The following is a 22,756-nucleotide window of genomic DNA, read 5'->3' as shown; positions in this document are numbered from 1 at the left end:
TGTGACCTGGTATAATTTATATTAGATTTCTAACATTAACAGTATTTCAGGGAGCTGCTCTCAGAGCCCACGGGGGCTCTAAGAGCAGCTTCAGGCATTTTTTTTTTTTTTCTTTTCATAAAGCGTAGAGGTGCATGTATTCACCTCTACGACCTCGTTATAAAGTGAATAACGCTCTGCTCAAAGCCCATGTGAGCTATGAGCAGAGCTTCATTCACTTTATAACGCTGTCTCAGGGTGATTGCATTCACCCTGAGACCTCGTTATAAAGTTAATAATGCTCGGCTCAAAGCCCCCTGGGGGCTTTGGGCAGAGTTTTACTAACTTTATAGCGAGGCCTCCAGGCGGCTGTAGCCGCCCGGAGACCTCGCGTTGTACTCTACAGGGCGGCTCTGAGAAGCCGCTGGGGGATTCCCCCGCGGCTTCTCAGAGCCGGCTTTCAGAGTACAACGCGAGGTCTCCGGACGGCTACAGCCGCCCGGAGATCTCGTGTTTTAGGATGCGGACGGTTCTCTAAAGCCGCAGGGGGATTCCCCTGCGGCTTTAGATAACCGTCTTGACGGTTTAATTACTGTGAATGGTGCGTTTGTTTCAGCGGCATTCACGGTAATTAAACCTCTCCCGACCTGCGCACCGAGGCCTCAGGGAGTTCCCGAGGCCTCGGAGAGTCGGTGCTTGCCGCCAGAGTGCGGCGTTCTTTTTTAAAAAAAAATAAAAAATAAGTAAATAAAAAAAATAAAAAAGTGAGTGACGGCGGGAGGCCAGGGTCTGTGGGGCCCTGACCACGCGCGCTAGGGCCCTAGGGGCCCATACAAATAAAAAAAATAATAGCGTTTTGGGGGGCAAGGGGATTGGGTCCCCAAGGCCCCATAGGGAACCATTTAAAAAAAAAAAAAAAAAAAATACAAATAAGGCCCTGGGGATAATGAGGGCCCTGAGCACGAGTCTCAGAGGCCCCTAGGGCCCCACAGGCCTACCTTTTTAAAAAAAAATATATATATATACATATATTTATTTATTTATATATATATATGTGTGTGTGTGTGTGTGTGTGTGTGTGTGTGTGACCAGGGTTTAGGGGCCTACAGGGTCGTTTTTTTTAAATCACACACAATAAAAAAAAATATTGAAATAAATTAAAATAATAATGATTACAAAATAACTATCCCTGTTAAAAACTTTTCAGACCCCCAAGTACCCCACACCACTCACCGTAGTTCAGGATGGCATGGGATCCTACGTTGCTGCCCTGAAAAACCCAGAACCTCACACAGGCTGCATCCACATCCGGCCATTTTCTTTTTTTTTTTAAAACAAAGACTGGGGGGGCTGTGGAACTGGCTCAGCTTGGAGTTTAGACTGAGCTCCGCCCCCACACATGGTTCACAGCTTTGTTGAGCTAAGGTGAAAAACCCGGCATGGATCCTAGGATCCACTTTCCAGTCTATGTCTTATAGAGACAGTCCTAGAGGTAGTATTATGCAAGAGCGCCATCATGTGGAATTTGTTTATTAAACCTTGTATAGTTTTTGAGAAAAGTTTTACAGTTACCAATATGTATTTATACTTACAGAACATGTGGATTCAACAATTTGAATTTTGATAGATACATTTTTTTTTTTTTTTTTTTTTAAATTTTTATTTATAATTTTTTTTTATTTATTATTATTTTTTTATTTTTTTAAAATTTATTTTTAAATTTTTTTTTTTTTTCTTTTTGTCCTACCCTTGTTGTGCTTTTATGAAGGGTTCGGACGTAGAAGATGAATTGTGGTATGTTTAAAGGTAAATATGTCTCTCTTGTACACAGGACAGGCAAGAGTCTGGGGAATCCCATGTGGCCGTGGAGAACGTGCAGCAAGGTGAGTTACAGGCCATAGAGCCTTCTAAACTACGTTGTCAGGATTGTTATTTTTTATTTTACTTCTAATGGGCACCCATGTGTTTGCATAGGTTATGATGCAGAACTCAGGTGCGCGATTGCCTCTCTCCAACAAATCCTCCATGTTCAAGAGGGGTCAAGCACCTTGTCACAGGATAACGTTTCTGCAGGTATATATTAGGGGTCTTTTTGTACCCCCATTGAAAACCTAACAGGGTCTAACAGTCAGACCTATATTTGGACATCTCAGTGAGTTCGTATAGTCTATGTATTATATTGTATGTGTAACATTATTTTTTTATGTTTTTTATCCCGAGGGGCTCCTATGGAAGAAGCGAGCCGGGATATGGATGGAAAGCTTAAAAAACAGCCCCTCAAAAGGAAGTCCCCGGGGTCAAAGGGTGGCCCGCCTATTAAGAAGGGACCCTCAAGCCGGAAAAACCATGGTGAGTTTAAGAAAATGTAGAGTTTGGTGTATACAGTGCAGCGTGTGTCTAAACGTCTTTCCGACCCATAGGTATAGCCGCTCTAACTAGCCCTAATCTATATTTTGCTATCTTTACATCCTAGAATCATCACACCAGAGCTCCGGAGACGCCTGCCCTCAGCCTAAGCCGCGGATGTCATCTTTAAAGGTCTACACTGGGACGGTTCAAAACCCCACAAAGTCATCGGTACTCGTGAGCCAACCCGAGCACCGAGACCCACCTTGCAACATCTCCACATCCGTCGCTCCTGGACCAGGTACAACTCATAACGACACCACATCATCCATCATAAAGGGAATACCTAGTACAGCGGGCACTTCTGCAACAACTATCCCGGGTTTGGGGTGTGGCCATCCGGACATTATCGTTCTTACAACACCAAGCGCCCAACTGTTTGCACCTTGTGAAGCCTCTGGAGGGTCCCCAAAACAGTGCAGCAACCCTAAAATAAATCGGCTGTCCTTAAAGAATCGTAGGAAGAAGTTCCAGAACCCTGAGCAACAATCTGGGCCTCTAGACCTGTCTTTTAAAAATTTTGTTAAGGTACAGCCGGATCCGTCTGGGGTCCTTAGTTCTAATATCGGCGTGTCTGGCCTCGACCTAACCTCTCCAGGGTGTACAACTAAACCATCCCGGTTACATGACTCATCATTGGAAAATGACCACCCTGTAGAGGATCCTTATTCCCACTGTATAGACCTTCTTAAGGCTCTAGCTGGTACTACCCCGAGTTCTGAAGCCCTGACATCCACTTGTGTCAATTCTAAGATGGCCCCCTTAGGGTTACAAGCAGTAGGGTCTCAATCAGTAGCATCCAGCCACAGCCCTGCCTCTACAACAACGGACACCCTTTATAGCGATAAACATTTGACCTCCCCATGTCTGATGTCCCCCGATACACCCCCGGGGGCATACGACCCCACCAGTCCTACACCTAGTGCTCGTGTTCAGTGGTCTTCACCTTCCTCATCAATATACCCCGCCAGCAGTATAGGGTGTAGCGGAACGCAAAATCAGAGTTTTGGAACACCCTCGAGCGATGATCAGGGCTCTCAAACTCCTGGATGTTCACACTGGAATCCTGTTTTTACGTCCCGCTCTGATCCCTCAGCCGTGATTGGGGGTGATAACACCGGCCGCTGTCCTATAACTGGGGATGCTCAGGGAGTTGGCAATCACCCCTCTAGTGTCACAAGTACTGGCCTTGAAACAAACCTTTCAAGCCGGGCTAGAGTTCTAGACAACTACGTTAAAGAAATCCATCATTCGTTCAGACAGTTAAAATGCCAACTCCGTCTAAAAACTTTAAAACTATGTAAGAACGACGGTAATAGAGGGGCATCCAGAGCTAGCATAAAGGCTTTAAAACAGCTGATGGCTCGGTGTAGAAACACAATGGCCCAAACTTGCGCTTCAACAATTGTGGCCATGGGTAACATCCCGTCATGACTAGGTGAGCGTACATACCCGGGGAATGTTAGAACTACATTTACCAGTACAGGGGGCCGCCCGTCTAAATATGAAAAGAAGCCCCAGCACCTGCTTAGTAGAGCTCTAAGAGTTTTACGAGCGCTCAATAGTCAGAGGTCATGTCAACCCCCAAGCCCTGCACCCATAAGACCTCAAAATATAGAGTTAGGAGGTGCTGCTGGTCTTTACAGGCCCTCTGGGGGTGATGGTCCGAGGTGTCTCAGCCTTAAACAGTCTGTAGGAGCCCCGTCCGAAGTCGGTGTAGTGTCAGTGTCACCATTTGTAAACAAGCCAGACATTGTTCAGATCGGCGGGGGTCGTTTACCAAAAACCAGATGGGCCCATAAGAAGCCAGAGTGGCTTGGTAGCTCTAGAAAACGCAAGCTGGTAATAAAAAAGTTAAAGAAAGCCAGACTCTGCGTTACCAGAAGGTCTAAAAACACACCTACATCTAACCACACCCCTGGGAGCTCTCCAACAACCAGTAATTCTCAAACTGAGGCTTCAGAACCAGTTTTTATGGAAAGTGTGAGACGGTATAGTCGTGTTGTAGAGCGGTTTAACGCTACAGAACACTATGAGGAGTTTAGGTTCGTTAACCTAGATCGCCTACACTCCTCAGATCATGGCATTATAGCTATACATCAGGCTGTGCAAACGCTGATCGAACGATTGTTACACGATGTGGGTCCTAATGATTTCTTTCAGATGCGTTTTCAGGGACAGGGTCTCAATAGTCCCCTGTTCACCAGACGGTCATCTCGGGATGTGTTTGACGTTGTAACGTTTTTAGAAAACCTATCTAAACTTTTACAGAGCAAGGCTGAATTACTGGCGTACGGGTCCTTTAGAATCATCTCCCTCGTTGTTAGGGGGCGCGAGGGGGGTGCTTCCAGAGCCTTAAAGAGCGTTATGTACAGTAAAATCATTGACAAGAAATCACGATGGTTGCTCGATTTTAATACCGGAGCTACCAACATGTGTCTGGCCGCAAGCATTGCAGGCTTATTGATGGACCGCTCTACCCCAGACGCCATCATTATGGCGATGGCTGTAGCAGCACATGAGGCGCTTCAGATACCGACTGACAAAATGGTCGGTTTTGGGGATCTGGGACTTTTTGAGAATCACTTCGCCGTGACGGTTAAAGTTCTATACCATGCCGGTTCTTGGAAGTACTTCACTACCAATGAAGGTGTGAAAAACAAGACCGTGTATGTGCTACACCATGAAAACCACTTTTACGGTGTCTTGAACCTGAAGAGTTTTCTAGGCGCCAAGTATGTGTGTGAGCATTGCGATCACATATACAACAACCGGACCAAACACCAGTGTGAATTACACTGTAAAATGTGTCAGAGGGACGGTTGTGTCAATGACAATGCTCTGAAAGTGAACTGTCCAACGTGCAAGCTGTTTTGTCGGTCGCAAGACTGCTTAAACACGCACATAGGCCTCGCCCAATGTGTTCTTAAAGCCGACTGTGGGACTTGCGGCCGTTATAAACCTGTCGATCACAAATGTGAAGGTATGCAGTGCCCTAGGTGTACAGCTCCTTTTATAGCCGGAACAACCCATGAGTGTTACATGCTCAGAAGTCACTACCAGAAAAAAACAGAAGACTATATCGTATTTGACATAGAGTGTACGCAAGAGACGGGGGTGCACCAACCAAACTATATTTACGCCCACCATCTAACCGGTGATGGGAGCTGGGAGTTTGAAGGTCGGGCTTGCGTGAATGATTTCCTCCTCACATTTATGCAACCCCGATACCAGGATTATACATTTCTGGCTCACAACTCCAAAGCATATGATTCTTTTTTCATTATCAGGGACCTGATACATGAAAAGCTTCCCGTTAGTCTCATAACCCAAGGTTCCAAACTAATGCTGCTTAAGGTTGTGCCTTTTGACATTAGGTTCATAGACACCTTGAATTTTCTGCCCATGAAGTTGAGCAAACTGCCAAAAGCCTTTGGGTTTGAAGGCTGTAAAGGTTATTTCCCACACTTTTTTAACACATGGGCTAATCAGAATTACTTCGGGCCTATGCCTCCGCCCGACAGTTATGGTTGCGATTATATGATGCCCTCTGAAAAAGAGAGTTTTCTACAGTGGTACGATGAAAACCGTGAAAAACGGTTTCATTTCCAAACTGAATTGAGAGCATACTGTCAGGCGGACGTTATGATATTGCGAAAAGCATGCAACCTATTCAGAGATGTTGTGGTGGCGATGACGAAGCGGGTCGTGTTTATTGAAACCGATCCGTGCGAGCGCGAAAAAAAAATAACTGTATACCTGGACCCATTTCAAAACATTACTCTGGCTTCAATGTGCATGTCTATTTATAAACACATGTTTTTAATGTCTGAAACTATCGCCTTAATACCACCTGACCTCTATAACGGCAAGCAGAAACGTTACTCCACACCTTCTATTCAGTGGCTCATGTACGTCTCTGCGAATGAGAGCATCTTCATTCAGCACGCTTTGCAGGGCGGCGAATACCGTCTAGGCCGCTACTATCTAGACGGGTATGCATTAATTAACGGTGTTCCAACGGCCTTTGAGTTCAACGGGTGTTTTTACCATGGTTGCCCTCAGTGTTACAAACCCCATGAATTTAATAGACTGCAGGGCACCACGTTTGAACATCTGTACCGCCGGACTCTGGCAAAGGCGCAGTATATTGAGAGTTGTGGGTTTGTTCTGAGAACTCTCTGGGAACATGATTGGGTAACTGAGCTATCGAAAGATGGCGCACTGAGCACTTTTATTAAGAGCCAGCAGCTACCTTCACCGCTGGAGCCCCGTGACGCCTTATTCGGCGGCCGTACAAACGCCATTCAATTGTACCGTGTAGCTGGCCCTGGTGAGAAAATACATTACTACGACTTCACTAGTCTGTATCCATTTGTGAACAAGGTGAAGTTGTACCCTGTGGGCCACCCTACAATTGTATACAGGAACTTTAAACCTCTCAAAGAGTACTTTGGAATCATTAAGTGTCAGATTCACCCTCCGCGGAAACTTTACTTTCCGGTGCTCCCTTATAGAGTCGACGGTAAGCTAATGTTCCCCCTATGCCGTACCTGCGCTGAAAGTAAACAGCTTAGCGAATGTCGGCATAGTGATGAGCAGAGGCTGCTGGAAGGGACTTGGTGTACCATTGAGGTGCAGACGGCCCTAGAGAAAGGGTATCGTCTTGGTAAAATCCTGGAAGTCTGGCACTTTCCAAATACAACAACACAGCTCTTTTCTGAGTACATAAACTTGTTTCTTAGAGACAAGCAGGAGGCCTCGGGGTATCCAGAATGGTGTGTCGATGAGCCCTCAAAGAAAAAGTATATCGCTGATTACAAAGCTCGCGAGGGTATTAAACTGAGACCTGCGTTCATTAAGGTTAACCCCGCCCGCCGGCAGTTAGCTAAGCTCTGTCTCAACTCCTTGTGGGGAAAGTTCGCACAGCGGACCAATTTGTCAAACACATCCATCGTCACAGATCCGGAAGAGCTTTTTAAGTATATATTCACACCTGTTTATGACGTATCCAGTTGTGAATTTATTGACGACGAGACGGCCGTTCTATGCTGGAAATACGCCAAAGAGTACCCCACAACGTGTAACAATATAAACATCTTTATAGCATGCTTCACAACCGCTCACGCCAGGTTAGAGCTTTACAGGTTGTTGGACCAGCTTCAGGAACGGTGTTTGTACCATGACACTGACTCTGTTATCTTTGTGAGTAAAGAGGGTGATGAAGATCCTCCGCTGGGTGATTATCTAGGGGATTTGACCAGCGAGCTCGAAAAGGGGGAGTATATACAGGAATTTACCTCATCAGGCCCTAAGACGTACAGTTATAAGACCTCAAGCAACAAGGTTTGCATGAAAGTCAAAGGTATCACTTTAAACGTCAACAATACGATTAAAATAAACTTTGACAGTCTGAAGGGCCTGGTGCACGAATACTCTGCATCGAGCGATCACAAAAATAGCAAAGCCATTGTTGTAAACCATCCGAGCATAGTCAGGTCCAAGAAAAAATGGGAAATTACAACACAGCCTATGTTTAAAACCTTAAGAGTAGTGTTTGACAAACGGGTCCTCACAACGGACTACAAAACACTGCCTTACGGTTACTAAAAGCCATTAGAGGTTTGAACATCACCCAGATATGGACACCAGACTGCAGCACCCATTCTCCTGCGTTTTAGCGGGGCCCTCCAATAGCGGTAAAAGTTTTTTTATAAAGAAACTGTTAGAAAACGCTCCCGGTGTTTTATCTCAGACCCCTAACAACATCGTGTGGCTTTATTCATGCTGGCAGGATCTTTACACTGAGCTCACCCTAAAATTTCCCCACATTCGATTTATAGAGGGTATCCCCGATAATCTCAACGACGATGACTTGCTACCAAAACACCTTGTAAACATTGTCGTGGTGGATGACCTCATGCGTGAAGGAGGGGACCACCCCGAGCTTGAGCGGGCTTTTACGCAATATTCACACCACCGCAATCTGAGCATATGCTATATAGTGCAGAACCTGTTTTACAAGGGCAAGAGCAGCCGGTCCATAACTCTCAACGCCTCATACCTTGTCTTATTTAAAAACCCTAGAGACAAACTTCAAATCTCAATTATAGCTAAACAAATGTACCCCGGCAACACCCAGTTTTTCATGGATGCCTTTAACGATGCTACAGCAAAACCCCACGGCTACTTACTGGTGGATTTGAAACCCAACACTTTTGAAGACTACAGACTACGAGCCGGCATAATACCCCCGGACTTCCCAGTCGCCTACACGCCTAAAACAGTGTCCAAAAACTATAAAAAGAACAAGTAAAAAGCTGCTTATAACATTTACACTCTAAACCTTGTAATATAAGGTCCCCACAATGTCTGCGCGGTTACGACGTAATTTAGGACTTCTAAAAATGTTGATAACGGCCAGCCCCGCGAGAAGAAAAGCCATCCTCTGCGCTGCCACGGATGATTTAGTGGCCGCCATTTCAGAAATAGCCCTAAACACCCTAAAAGGTAATGTCCCTATATCAACGCGCCAGTTCCGGGTTCTGAAGAAGAAACGCCACATTATTAAGAAGCTCAGCAATAAGAGGGCTTCACTCCATTCCAAAAGAAAACTGTTCAAACAGTCAGGAGGCTTTATAGGGTCGTTGTTAGGTATAGCTATACCCCTAATCACAGGGCTACTGTCGCGATCCTGATGGAGCACGCCCACAAAATGTACCTCGTGCCCCGGCAACAGGTGGAACATCTGGCCCCTTCTAACACGGATGTCTGGGACATACGCAAAAACGAAACACATCGTCTCGATGCGGAAATCAAAGCCATTTTGAACCGGACTGATTTAAAACCCCACGACAAGGCAGGGCTTTACTCAGGAGCCCTTCAAAACTTTCTACAATACTACAAGCAACTCACCTCTGAAAAAACCAAACTGACGCTGTACACCCCAGATGCTGAACAGCCGCCTGACCCTCTACGCAGGCTCATGACATAGGTCCCACACCCACAACTGATGCCTTTGTCTTAGACCTTTTAAAAAATATCAGTCAGAAATATAGAGGGGCTGCGCAAATGTTACTCAGTAAAATGAGTACTACTAAAGATTTGACCACTTGGAACGCCCGGGGTGAATTCGTTTACAAAGGGCAGCCGGTTGCTGGTTCCCATATGTATGATCTGGTCCGGGGTCTCACACACGGTAAAACCCTAACAACACGAGAAGCTCCTAGAGGCTGGGAACAGTTCCTAAATGCAGCTGCGGAACTCAACATTCCCTCCACGATCATCGGAAATGCCGAGAATCGCCGTAAGCTTGAAAGTTTAAAAGACCCGGCCCCCGCTATTTTTACAAGGAGCCCCGCTATATCGACATCGCCTTTCTTTCCACAACTAACACCCGCTCGGGACCGTGCTGATCTTCCTATGGGGCCTAAAAAGAGACTATTCAAAATGAACACATGGCTACCGATCTAATTTTGCACACATGTACAGTTTTTTTTGTTAAAAGTTTTTACGGTTCGAAAAAATGTGCTTCATTTTATATGTTTAACCATGTAAATGTTCGTGTTGAAACATGCTTGTAATAAACACTTTTAAATTTTCAGCCGGAGTATGCCATCTTTTTATTTATGAATGGTTTGAAAATGTACACAGTACGGATTAAAAAAAAAAATGCCTAGGATGAAAGCTTGTTTAAGATGTTTTTTATTTTAGACACTCACAAGTACAAATAACAGCTTTACAAGACCTTACACTTTTGACAGAGACCAGAGTCTGTTTTAACAACGTGTGACATTGTCCTGTAGTTTTCATTCACATATTTCATAACAACACCGTAGTTGTTTACTAAATCATCTGAGTATAGATTAAAAAAAATTCTAAACGTTATACCTTCAGACATTTTACTAATAAAGTATATACAGTGTTCCCCACATGTGATGGCAAAAGGATCCTGTACCCGTAGTTTATTATACACAACCGTGGGTGATGCTTTTTTTACATATTTGAATATCGGCTTTGTATAAATACTATGCTTAGGGAATTCAGCTAAACTATCAAACACTATAACCTTGTCCACATCCAGAAACAGTGCCGCCCAATGTGCCCCACCCTTGTAATGGGGATCGGTGTTAAAGACGAGGGTACGTGGCCTTTCCGGACCTATCTTTTCAGGTAGTCCATCGCTAGGGTATACCCCTAGAAAGTATTTCTTAGCATATTTATGTCTACTTAAGAAGTCACGTATCTCAGTAGTGTCCATTTTATATATTTTTTTAAAAAATAAAAAAAAAAAAAATTATTTTTTTTATTTTACACTTTTTCAATGGTAGTCAAACATAAGCTGACGGGCGTGGTTGATCTGAATAACACTGTCGAATACAGAGAACACAACCATGTTCACATTGGCCGCCAGTGCCTGTGTAAAACGTATTTCTGCTTTTAGATTTCCGTTTTTGATCAGGCTGTAATGGTCTCCATCTTCCATGTCAGGTGTCAGGTCGAACGCAAACAGCGTGTAGCCTGCAGCATACCCTTCCCTTGAAACAACTACTCCTGAGTCCCGCAGCTGTTTCCCCGTTATCGAGACCAGTCCTAGATATTCCCGGACAAAATTTGATGTTCCAAAATTCGGCGTGAAAGGTTTTGCGGGGATCACAGCACCCTCGTGAACCAGAGCGGCATAGTTGATATCATAGTGTTTGAAGTTGAAAGGGTTTGAGTTGTAGAGGCCACTAAAAGCAGTGTTGTCCACAAACCCTATGATGATGAGTTTCGGTAATTGCCCCAGAAATAGATTCTGCTGCTGCGTTAACCGGGTTCCGGCGGGGATGCTGAATATCTTCAGAGCGACTCTTTCAATGGCGTACTTGGCGTTCGATAATTGTAAAGCTTCAGCATGGGCCAGTCTGACACTTGGGGACACTTTCACTCTCTTTACAAACAGGCTCGCTGACAATATAACCAGTTTATACTGCTCTGCATCAACGCTGATGAGACAGAAAGAGTCCTTGTTACGATTGAGTTTGATCTTAAGATCAATACCGTTGACTAACAGTTTGTCTTGGAAGAAAAGGTCTGAATGTACGCGCCCCAGGAGGTCAAACTGCCTACTGCCGGCGACGAAGCTGGCTCTTTTTTTAAAACCCTCGTTGTCTCCGTCCAAAGCTGTGTTCTCCAAATGCGCTTCGGTATCTCGGTAGAAGAGCCCCGCTGAAAGATGTGTGTCCAGCGCATCACGACTATAATTTAGAATACTCTCTATGTAGGCCCTGTAGGCATACATGTTATCACTCTGTGTGACGAGGCGATCGCCTAGGTTAATGTCCACTTGATTAAACATTGTTGCGATGGGGTATGCTATCGGGGCCACTCTAGCATCAGCCTCGATGTTGTCACCGTTCGCTTTGGTTATTTTACAGACGAGGTGCAGGAGAGTATTGTTGAGATCAAGGTACATATCCGTGGATCCCGACACATAAAACTCTATCGGTGCAAGGGGTGTCAGAGCAGCCATTGGTGACACTTCCATGAAAAAACTGTTTTCAATGCTTGTCTGTGTGGGTTTGAGAGAAAACAGATCTAACTCAGATTTGGCGCATTCACCCGATGCACAGTGTACGAAGGCCATGGTCGTTGCTTTAAAAAATATTCGCACTAGAACGAGTTCTCTTCTTCTTGGTTGATCTCTTCCGTCTTATGACTCTTCTTTTGTGAGGGCCTTTTGAAGTAGTCCGGCGCTTCTTATAGGGCCTTGGTGGCCCCCTACGCCGCGATGCCCTTCGCTTCCTTTTAACAAAACCATGCGCTTTATACAGCAACCCCGCTCCTTCTTGGGGCTGTCTATTCATGCGCTCTGCTACCGCAGACGTTACACTGCCCACAACGTCCTGGGCTATGTTTGTAGCTGCCGCTTTAACATGAGGTTTTGCAATTTCGAACCCTCTTCTCAAAAAGGGCATGGCATGCCTAAACATGCTCCGGAAGAAACCCCCCAATCCCGCCCCATACATAACCGGAGCCCCTTGAAAGTAGGGTTGGGGACCGCCATACCCTGCCTGAACTCTATAATAGTCCCTGTACATCGAGGGATCCCCGTAGGTTTTCATGGTGACCATTGCAGCTGTCTAATAGTCACCTTCGCGCCGTGGCCTTAAATGAAGCTTAACAATAACTTTCCCGTATTTAAAGGCGACCGGCTCCGACTGATCGTTGTACACCATGATGGTTATAGTGTCAAAATGGTTTTTAGAAATTGCAACATAGTCGAGTTTGTGATGTTGTATATTAACCATTGTGTTATTTTCACCCTGCACCGGGACCCACCTCAACAAAGGGGAATAACTATCCCGACCCTCTGCGGCTCTACAATGTCGCTATAAACGTAGAGTGTATAAAAACCGCCGTTAATATCGGGGCATGTAGGGTCTGGATCCATCTGCCTTTGGTGATGCTGTACGGTCCCTAAAACCCTTTGTAATTTACCACTACATTTAAACACTGTACTGAACTCTGGGGCTTTAAGAACCACCTTTCTTCTAACGTGATCCAATACCAGATATATATTCGCATACGCTTCAGTGCTGGCTATAGACTTGTTGATGGCATCGACCACCGTTGCGACGGTAGGGTAATAGCCGTGTGGGAAAGACAAGTTATAGGTCAGTGCATCCTGAGGTCGCTTTATATGAAATTTAACATCGGCCTTTGTAAAGGTATTCCAAGTTCTAGGGTACTGTATTTCCGTTAGTGCCACCTCCCACGGGCCTTTCAAATCCACTGGCTTTGCAAGTTTCACTGTATAACTCGAAATCTGATTGTCTGGGAACATGTCCTTCGAAGCGTTGGATGGCAGCGTGATATAAAAAGGGGAGTTCTCCATCATAGCGTTTACAGCTATACCTCACACACCGTGCAACGAGCTGGCCAGAACCCAACTGTTAAATTTCTCGGGCCACCCGCGCCATTTGACCAACGCCTGTCGCCGGGCTCCGCTCCCTTTTCTTTTCAGAACCTTTTCAACCCTGTACACCCTGTTCGGGTCGTAGGGCACCTCTTGTAACTCTTCTGTGTAAAAGACACCCGATACCTCTTCCCCAGCGTAGTCCTTTAACCTGTAAATATATACCCCTTCTTTAAACTGCACACTTTCCACTATGAATATCTCATCGCTGAATGTTTGCTGGTAGCCTTTGGTGAAGACACCCTTCAACTTTGAAACCCTGACATGAGCCCCTTCTTTTAAATCCGGTTTCTTGACCTTCTGTGTGAGACGCCCACCGTACACCGTTCTCCACACCGTTAACGAATTATCCCTTGTAACCTTAACAGGGGCCATTTTGATTGTCCGATGGTAGGTGGCGTTATAAACATCTATAAAAGCCTTTAGAACATCCACGTATCTGTAGGTGTTGTTGGCGGTGAAGTATCGCCACATCTTCGACTTTAAAGTACGGTTAAAACGCTCTACAACAGCGGCCTTTACCTCGGTGTGCGTTACAAAATGTTGAACAGCGTTCTGGTCTAATAATTTTTGGAAATGTTTGTTTAAAAATTCCTTTCCGGCGTCTGTTTGTAGTTTCTGGGGCACGCGCCCGCTAGCGAAGATGTCTTTAAAAGCAGCTGTAACGCTGGTACCACTTTTATCGTTTAACGCCGCTGCATATGCGTACTTGGACAAGACGTCTATGACGGTTAATATATACATGGCACCATCGTTATGTTGTGCCAGATCTTGAAGACTGATTATGTCGGCCTGCCACTGATAATCGAGCTGTGCGTTAACAACTGTGGACCGCCTCTTAAAGCGTCTCCTGACAGGTTTGTGTAGCGAATAAGCCTCTTCCCCAGCTAACCATGTCTTCACACTGGCACGTTTTACAGATTCATTTTCAGCTCGAGCCCTTCTAAATAGAGCTTCGGAGCCTCCGAAACTTCCAACCCCCTGTTTATCGTAATAAAGCTTCCTTAAATCAGCATCCGTCATGCTGTCTCACATCAGCACCCCGAAATGAAAGACACCTGTTTTGTGTAAGGTCATTTTATTAAACATAAAAAACATACATGTGCGGCTGGGGTATACAACCAGCGTGTATTTGACATTTTGTGCTACATAGCTTATAAATGTCAAAACACTGATCCAATGTGGCCTTTTTTACAAACGTATACATAGTACAACATCCACTACACATGTTACTCAGAGCATGTTCCTTTACAAACCCTAAGCGACACAAACATTGATATTTTTATAGCTATACTCTCAATAGCTCTAGACATGACTTCCCGTTCCCCACGTCTATAACTCTGAACGCTCAGGATACTGATATAATTCAACAGTTCATACAGTTCTAGATAGGACAATGCAGAACCTTTATTTGTGAGATAATCTACAGTCATGTTCTCCAAAGCCTCATGCACCCCCGTCTCAGGTGAAAGTCTTAACTTGCGCTTGTGGTCTTTGTCCAAGGCCCCGCATTTAACAGATGCGTTTAGCCGGCCATTGATACACCACTTGGCGATACACTCATGGCAGTTACATTGCAACAAGGCCGAAGGTTCCGAAATGTTCAGACATCGCAGAGTCACAGGCTGTATTTCAGCTATTCTTTCTTTAACCAGCACAAAAATCAATCTCCCGATACAGATGTAGCCCGGTTGTAACTCATAGACATCTTGCACCTCGATACCCGGAATCCCCTCCTAAAAGTGAGTAAGTATGGAGCGTTAAGTAACATATTTATGGTCTACTTTTTTTTTTTTTTTTTATTTATTTTTTTTTTTATTTATTTATTTATTTATTTATTTAAAACAGTTTTCGAGGGGCTAAAGACAACATTCTTCTGTTTTTATAATAAATGTCACACATTCGTCTTTCTATAACCCGTTCTACCATACGTTTGTCAAAGGGGGGACACATCCCGTGCATGCGGTCGAGTTTTGAGCATGGCTCTGCAGCGTATCGGATCTCAAGGACAGCCGCAGCCAAGACCTTCATCATGTCACAGTGGACACTTTTCTTCACAGCAGACAGCCCATACACAACCCTTAACAGCTTATATACCCGATAAGTGTCTATCCGGTTACAAACGTGACGAATTGTTCTTGCAGTGTATGCATCGTATAGACATTCGTGAGCCTCCTGTTGAGGGTCATTAATTTTATGCCCGTAGCAAAGGTCATAATAATCCCTTTTAACACATGCGTTCACAACGGCAGCTGCAAAGCCTTTAACCGGCCATATGGTGTCACAGGGTACGCCCGGAGCTTCCTTTTCAAGATCGTGGCTAGTGTAGGTGCAAACACATTTCTTACGAGGCTCTTTGTTCTGGCTTGTAATACTTTCAGACTGTCTGGAACAGCATAAGCAGAAAAAATTTACGGTGTTAACCTTTGGAGCTGACCCTTCTAGAGGCTCTCTTTCTTCTGTTATGTTCTAGGGTTCAAACAGAAAGCACAAGACACATTATTAGTTAAAAGTATAACATTAGAGTATACAGGCATAAAAAAATAAAATAAAAAATGTCTTTACTAACCTCAGCATTCGCTTCACACTCAGAGGCTCCTCTGAAATCTTGGGAGTCGCAGAGGTCCATTGGGGCAGAAACAGCGCCTGAACTTACACCTGATGGTTGTAAAATAACGGCCTCTGCCTCGGGGTCCTCCTGGAAGCCCATGTCTTCATAGATGGGCGAATTCGGGGGTGGTACACATTCTTCAACTTCAATGTCTACGACGTTAGATGCCCCGCTTAATCCATCTTTCGAGACATAGCTGTCACTGCCGGCCCCCTTAATAGGGGATATCAAGGGCGACACATCCTTGAGGTCAAGCTTTTCAAGCCGATGGCAAAGTTCCTCTTGAAAACCTGTAACATCGGTATCCCGGGTGTCTGGGACACCCTGTTGTGCATTCTCATCCATCGTACGAGGGGCGAGGGTCCGGTAATATCTACCTTCAGGGCCCCTGAGGAGACGGCTTTTCTGGCGATCGGATTGTATCTCTTCATAGCGCCTTGGCAAACTGATTCAGCCCTGGTTTGCGGTTTGACAGCCGGTTCTAACCAGCTCCTTATATGCAGCATTTCAAAAAAAAAAAAAAAAAAAAAAAAGGGTGGCTCTACCAGCCAACAACACGTGTTCACAAACCACGTGACACACCCCCATGCACGTCACTTCCGGGGTGGGCTTTCTGGGACACCGGAAGTCCCAGCCACCGGATATGACGTCATTTCCGGGGCGGGACAACTGTCACTTTTAATATGGTGATTAAAGGTATCCCTTCCTACTACTCAGTGATTATGAATTACTAATCCGTGAACTTGTACTTTATTTACATCCAACTCCGTCTTGGTCCTTAGCTGAAGGAAATGGGGACGCTGATATAGCCCACAAGCAAGGTCAAATCATATGTAATTTTAAAAATATTACCAAGATGAATGCAGCAATTACGCCATTGTGTTTTCATCAATCACCTGAAGGAAGAAATCCTATTCAAATGTTTGTAGAGACAATCTCGGATGCTGTCTATACGATCCAGAGGAGGTGTGTAACCCGTAGACCTGTTATCCCAAAACAAGAGTGAAAGGAAGCTGAACTCTCGCGCAAGTTGAACCAACTCATCTGGCGCCAATTCATTGCTTTTTCAGTAAGAAAGGGGCAAAGAAATTCTATCTCCCCGAAGAAAAAGGAGGAAAATGTGCCTTTTAATAGTAAAATCATCATAAAAAGAACTGGGTAGAATTACGACAAGCAGCCTTACAGGAAAAGAGGAGAACTGTTTGGGACCTTATCTTTTAGTACATAGGCAGTAGGGGAAAGCTCTCTGCAATTCCCATCCCACAGAAGGAATTAATTAATTATTTCACAGAATTGTGTGGGACTAATCTTGCCCTATTGAATCATGAGGAGTTCCTTAAGCCTGTTTCTGAGCTTGATCAACACATAGCAGCTCCTGAGGAGAAACAGATAGAAACATACATAAGGAAAGCTAGATCCCTCGCTGCATTGGGGCCTAACAAGATTCCTATAATTGTATGGCAGCATGACCTAGAGGGTTGGAGTAAGTTTCTTACTCCACTTTTTTCTTATTGTTATGCAACAGGTCAAATTCCAAGTTCATGGTCTGATAGAGTAGTAGCCCAAACTATGAAAAAGGATCCCGCCATTCTTCTGGATAATATCGTAAAGTAGCACTTATCAAGGCAGCAGGGAAGATTTTCGCCTCAAGTATTCTGGACCATCTTAATTGCTGGGCTTTTTCAAACGGCGCAATACCGGTAGACCAAGCAGACTTTAGTCCTAAACACTCTGTGACTGACAATACTGTAGTATTGCAAATTGTAATTGATAAGTATGTGGTGGCCATATCACAAGTGGTTTATTGCATTTGTTGACTTTTCTACGGCTTTCGATAAAGTTGATTGACCCCACCCTATGGAGGAATCTAGTGAGATTGGGGACTACTAGTGCCTTACTAAGACTTATTATCGTACTTTATATATCTACTTATTGCAGGATCTTAATGGGGGGATAAGGGGTTGACATAAGATTTTAAGCCAAACGGCCTAAAACAGCAATCTGTTTTAGCCCCACTTTTGTTTTCTTTATTTCCTAGTGACTTACCTGCCTGTTTTAATGATGTAAATAATTCTCCCCAAAAAATTGCAATCCAACACTTATATGTTTTAATGTATGCTGAGAATGTGATCATTTTCAATCTGACATCTATTAGTCTCCAGCAAAACCTGAATATTCTTTCTAAGTATGCTGAGGATCATTTTTTGAAAATAAACATCTCAAAAAACAAGGTGGTACCTTTTGGAGGGAAGAGACAATATCAACCCTTCATTTGGAAGTTGGGTGGAAGACCCATGGAGGTGATGACAATATATACATACTTAGGGAGGGTTTTCTCCCAAACACTGGAAAAGACCTCTCACTTATAGGGTCTAAGGAAACTTCTCAAACAGCTGCCTTAAAAATATTTTATTGTTCCACGAGCAGGAGACATTTAAAAATTCTTTTAGGCATCTATCAGGTGAAAATACATCTCATTCTTTCTTATGCACTCAAATATATCCCCACCAATAAGTGGTCTGTTTTAAATTTATATGAAGGGAAGATCCTCCGTAAGGTAGTTTCCTGGAATCAGGCAACCAAGGTCCAGGCTTTGCCTTAGAGTTCTCCCTTCTCAGTGCTTACTCCAATTACCTGGCTAATGTCATTAGATGGGCATACAATCCTTTGCAAGCCTCTGAGGGTATCCCGGGAGACCTCCTGAGGAAAGAAACTTTTAAGGATGAAGTAAGTTCTTATACTTTCAATAAAACTGTTGAAACCGCACTAGTGAACTTTCAATGTACCTTTGCCCACTTGCAATCATGAAGACCAGCACAATTAAAGTAGTTTTTGAAAATCATGACAGCTAGATTAAGCTACACATGTGATACTGCTCATTGTTCCCAGTTAGAAATGTATAAGCCCTATACTGACAACCTATCATTTAAGACCTTTCAAGGATATTTGAAGTTTACATAGGACCACAGCACGAGGTGATTCGTGATTATGTTAATATTGGACATTCTACCATTAAACAATTTAAAAAAGCATTGGGCAGGTATAAGAGATAAGACTGAAATATGTGATATTTTCAGGTGTGAGCTACAGGATCTAAAACATGTCTTATTAATCTGCAACTGTAAGACAGTGCTTGAAGTGAGAAACTGTTTTTAAAACCTTTGTGCTTTAAAGCGTGTTCAAAACTAATGACTTGATTGCTTTATCTAATTCTCCTCCTGATGAATTTGGGTGCTGTAATTTGTATACATTTGTAAAGTTTTTTTATCCATATATTACCAGTGTTTGAATGTGGAGTTTTGTCTCATATAAGTCTTTTAATGTACCTATTGTGACTGTATGTATTGTTGATCTCTGGTGAGATCTAAATCAATAAATTGAATTGAATTGGTTTTGAAAAACAAATCACCACTATGCAAATGATACACAACTCTACTTGAAAGTCACCTCTGCTTCAGACATCTTTCACCTCATACACTGCCTGTATCTCATCAAAACCTAGATATCCCCCGCCTACCTGAGCCTCAACGAGATAGAATTATTTTTATATAAAGCAAGAACAACAAACAATAAACATTACAAATCAAGCTCAAGGGCATGAACCTTCACAACTTCGAATCCCAACTTTTCCTGAAGGCCACGTCACTTGGATTCACCCTGGACACCAACCTCATCCTCTGCGGAACACATTACCAAAAAAACACAAAGACCACCTTGTACCAGCTCTCTCTTCTACAGAAAGTGTAACAATTTTAATCTATAAAATGAGTTCATAACTGCTGTTCAAGCTCTCGTACTCTTGCATCTGAATAGTGCTAACACCTTGCTCTATGGTGTCCCAGACTCCACACTTGCTCCTCTTAAGGGAAACCTGTGTGCTGCAACACATCTCATCCAAGGCTTGAAGAAATATAATCACATCACCCCAATCCTAATGGTACTCCATTGGCTCTCATTGCTGGCCTGCACCATCTTCAAAACAGCTGCATCATTTACCAAGACATCATGACCAGCAGCCCTGTATATCTTGCAGATAAGTTCACCATCTTGGGTGGTTTTTAGCGCACCCACAGTCAGGGCAGCATAAGAGTCCAGACTAAGAAGTATTAAAAAGAAAAAAAACACGGCTTCAGGTCTTATAAACATATGCACACAGGAGCTTCCATTAAGACAAGAGCTGAAGACTTACCTGTTGAAGAACACTACATCACAATGCACTAACAGACCACAGCCCAGCTGCCTTTCCTCTTACTTGTTGACTATTTGCTGTCTTCTACTTTCTACAGCTCTCCACTGCCTTTTGGCTAGGTTTGCGCTATATATAAATACATTATACATACATACATGTATACACACACCCATGGTCATTGAGACACAAATGTGGACAAATACATATATTCAGATACAATCAGGAATACATACACGTGCCGATGCTCATGGACAGAAACGCAGGCACGGAAACACACACATATCCTAAGAGATACACATAAATGCACAATAAGGCAAATGCTTGAAGAAAATAAAAAGCAGGATACACGTGAATACATATGCTCAGAGACAAAAAATACAAGCTTCAAGAATAAAAGTTCTTCCTTACTTTTTTTAGGAAAATCTTAAAATTATTATAAAAAATATTCATACAACAGAGAGGCAGCTAAGCAAAAATACCGAAAATTCATAAAACAGTTAAGAGTCTTAAACCATTCTACACATAAAAATAAGAATCTTGAGGACCTCAGAACAGAAAATAAAAACAAGTTAATCACTAACAATAATAGTCTCAAAACAGAATATCTGTATTTGCTCTAACTGTTTAATCAATAAATGAGCAAAATGGTTCAATGTAAACCATATTTTCATTATTTTGCCACTTTAAAAAAAAATACTGCTTTTGACATATTAGATCTCCATGTCCCTTCAACATATTTTTACAATAACATTTATGAATGTCGCTAAAACCCAGTACAAAGCCAAAACATATTATTTAAGGAAGAAAGATCCATGTCACATAATCCACAAATATTAGCATGGACGCATTTAACACAACAAGGGACATAAAGACAGAAATGGAAATGTACACAATCTACAAATCTCATGTATGTCTGTTGTGATTATCTGTCAATCAGTTCCATCAAGTACTAACAGATTCATAGGTTTCAAATGTCTCACTTAGCGATTTCAGGAACATTGTTGTTTCAAATCTTAACAAGTAATTTAGCAGACTATACCTCTTCTTCATCTCAAGTTGATATCACTGTGTGTGATTAGTCATATTCAACATAGGGACACTAAACTGACTTTTTTTTTTTTTATAAAGCTTTTAGTACTGTCACTGTAGTCTCCAAGATATAATTTTATTAAGCACCAAATTATACACACAATATAGTATCTTGTAGGAAACCTTGCTTCATGCCAATACCTTATAGACAAGTAAACAAATGTATGTGCTCTAACCATAACTCCAAGCTCTACCCAAAACAATGGGGCTCATAACAAGTGTGGCAGTCTGTTGACCACCACACTCACGGTGGCAGTCCGACTGCCACATTAAACCCTGGCGGTCGGACCGCCAGCTCAACCAGGGTCTTGGATCCCGGCTGTCTGTCGGTGGTGGAGATCCTAATCCCCCAGGGCAGCGCTGGATTACGACCATGTTCTCCACCAGTCTTTCCATGGCAGTAACACTGCCATGAAAAGGCTGGTGGAAAACAGGTGCAGAGTGCCACAGGAGGGCCTCTGCACTGCCCATGCACTTGGCATAAGCAGTGCAGCCCCCCTTGCCCAGCACCCTTGCATTGTTCTCTGTTTGCAGACATTGAACATTGCAAGGGTGCCAGTGCACCCTGCGGGCTACAGAGTTGCCACTGGCTCGATTTCGAGCCAGTGACAATGTTGTAGGCTGTTTCCCCCTAGGCTGGCAAGTGGAAACCTCGGTTTCCGCCTGCCAGCCTAGCGGGAAACTTTTAATGGGGTGGCGGGGAGGTAGCCTGGTTGGTAGCAACCAACCTGTCAGAAGTTCGGCAGACGGTGAGAACCGTCCACTGAACTCATAATGACCCCCAATAAGTGAGAAGAAGAGCGCATAAGATCTAGCTACACCAAGTGTTTGAGAGACTATTTAATTTAACTTCACATTCTCTAGTCTCGATAATTTAGAGCACAGTGCGACAAGAAAGTCACCATTTTAGAGTCAAAGCACTAATCAAAGGTAGTAAAGTGTAACCAGTGTTTTGTGTATCAGATGCCCTTAAACCAGATTTTACGGCAGGAACTATCTATTTATATGACTATAAATGAAGTCACTTGTTCAAAGTCGGTGCCAAAATCATTCCTAGTTAATTACATAATTGTATAACTGTGTTCGCTCTATTTTGGTCTCGTTAAGATCCCAATTATATTTGACCTTGTCCCTTGATCTTTGTTTTTGCCAAGTTTGCAGTCAAATAGTTGTCATGATTATTTTCATGCAGCATGCTAGCCATTCTTTGAAGACCTACTGGGGTTTGGCCAATCAGGATCAAGTCATCTGGATACACTTAAAGTGATGAAGCATACACACCAAGATTAGATGCAAAGGACTGTGAATTCTTCAATGCTTTGAGGACCTCAGTAAGGTAAAGAGTGAACCCAGTTGGTGCACACATCCTTGTTTAAAACAATCTGCAGTTTTTATTTTGACAGTGAAAGAAGCATCCCTTCTCTAACTTACTCTTAACCAAGTAGTGGTGTGAAGTGTATGTATTAACTTGAGCACCCCTGGTTTCATTCACAAATTATCCAGTTGACCCCACATGCGTCAC

The sequence above is a fragment of the Pleurodeles waltl genome, chromosome 7 (assembly GCF_031143425.1).
Source record: "Pleurodeles waltl isolate 20211129_DDA chromosome 7, aPleWal1.hap1.20221129, whole genome shotgun sequence".
NCBI lineage: Eukaryota > Metazoa > Chordata > Amphibia > Caudata > Salamandridae > Pleurodeles > Pleurodeles waltl.
Note: the sequence above shows the minus strand (reverse complement) of the source record.